Source organism: Triticum aestivum, chromosome 2A, assembly GCF_018294505.1.
Source record: "Triticum aestivum cultivar Chinese Spring chromosome 2A, IWGSC CS RefSeq v2.1, whole genome shotgun sequence".
NCBI lineage: Eukaryota > Viridiplantae > Streptophyta > Magnoliopsida > Poales > Poaceae > Triticum > Triticum aestivum.
The window spans coordinates 563,924,971-563,926,905 of NC_057797.1; positions in this window are offsets into that span (position 1 = coordinate 563,924,971).

Here is a 1,935-nt window from a genome sequence, read left to right on the forward strand (position 1 = left end):
AGAGGGGCTGAGCAAAGCGGTAACATAGCCAATCAACGGTTTGCTAGGACATGGTGGGTTAGAGGTTTGACATGGCAATTTGGGAGGCTTGCAAGCAATTGGTAGGGATCATAGCATTGGCATAGCAAAAGAGCGAGCAAACTAGCATAGCAAAGATAGTAGTGATTTTGAGGGTATGATCATCTTGCCTGCACAGTTGTCAGAGTTGACTGGGTCCTCGAAAACAAACTCAACAGGCTCCTCGTTAGCGAACTCATTTCCCGGCTCTACCCAAACAAGACAAACAAGCAGCAAAGATACAATCAACCACGTGCAAGGATCAAGCAATATGATGCAATGATGATATGCTATGCGGGATGCGATGCGGGATGCAAAATGCAAGATGTGACAGGAAATGCATGAACCTGGCCTCAACTTGGGATTCCAAGTGTACCACTGGGAAGATGAGATGAAATCGCTTGAAAATGATATAAAGAACGCCGGAATCGGAGTTACGGTTTGGAAATGGCAAGCGATTCAAATATGACACCGGTCTGCGATTTACAGCAAGTAGGCATCTAAATGCAATGAGATGAACATGCTACAGCAACCAAACATGACAACAAAATACATGGCAGGGATGCATACAAGATGCTTAACAAAAGTCTAGCACTGAGCTACGGCCAATTCACCCATTAACAGGTTCAAACAAGCATGGCAAAAATGCATATGGAAAACAGATCTCAGACTTAGTGAAATTAACACTTGTCTGCAATTTCAGATCAGGTAGCCCTCTTCGGAGCCACAAAACTATATGCTACTGGACTTGAACATGGCAAAGTAAAACATGGAATGGATCTACTCAAAGATCTTAAACAAAAGTCCCTTAGTGACCTTGAGCCAAAAGGGATCAGAAAATACAATTGCAAGCATGTGAACATAGCAAAAACATAATCAGTTTTCAGACTTAGTGAAAACTGGCACATGCTGAAATATAACTGAAGTAGGCATGTTTACGAGCTCGATGCACTCACTACGGTGCAAGTCATGGCAAGACAAGCATACATCCATCAACAAGGCACAAAATGCAAGCTAGACATGGCAAGAGCAATAACATAGCATGCACGGATCAACTACAACAACACCGGCAAAATTGCAAATAAGTTGACAATCTGCCCAGATTCACAAAGTAGCAAAAGTAGAGCTCGATTAACTCAATCTAGGGTTCTCCATAATTTCAAACAAAGACATGGATGGATAGAGCACTACAATATTAACAAAACATCTTTACTGATCATCCTCAAAAGAGGCACGGATCACTAGGAAACAACAAGAACATATGGCATCATGAGATAAACAGCTCCAGGACTTAGTGAAATTGCTAAGTCCCTGAAAACAGAATTACTAAGTGCACCACTTTGCAAGCTTGCACTAGTCACCACACACATCACAAAAATACATGGGTTGCACCTCTGGAAAGATGACAAAACCCTTAACAAAACACATGTAGAGCATCAGGGCATATCATGCACACATTAATCATGGCAAAAATGACAAAAACCTAAACGGAGCAGCAGATCTGACAATAATCTCAAGTAGCCCTCTTCTAACAGCATTTCGGGTATCAAGATGAACTCAAGTGAAAATGATGCAATGGAATGAAATGATGTACTATCTGAGATGAACATTTTGATATGCTATATGCATGAATCGGAGCTACGGATGCAAAGTTACGGAGTCGTGAACATGAGCACATGGACTGAGATTTTCGGGACTTAGACGAAATTTACCACCAGATCTAGGGTTTGACCCGGCACGGAATCCGAGGACGGCGGGGCGCGCACTGTTCACGCCGGAGTTGACGGAGCTCGCCGGAGCGGGAAGACGGCGGCGAGGTGCTCCCGGGCCGGATCTCGCCGGATCCGGCCGGCGGGGAGCCGAAGAGGCGGCGGGGCG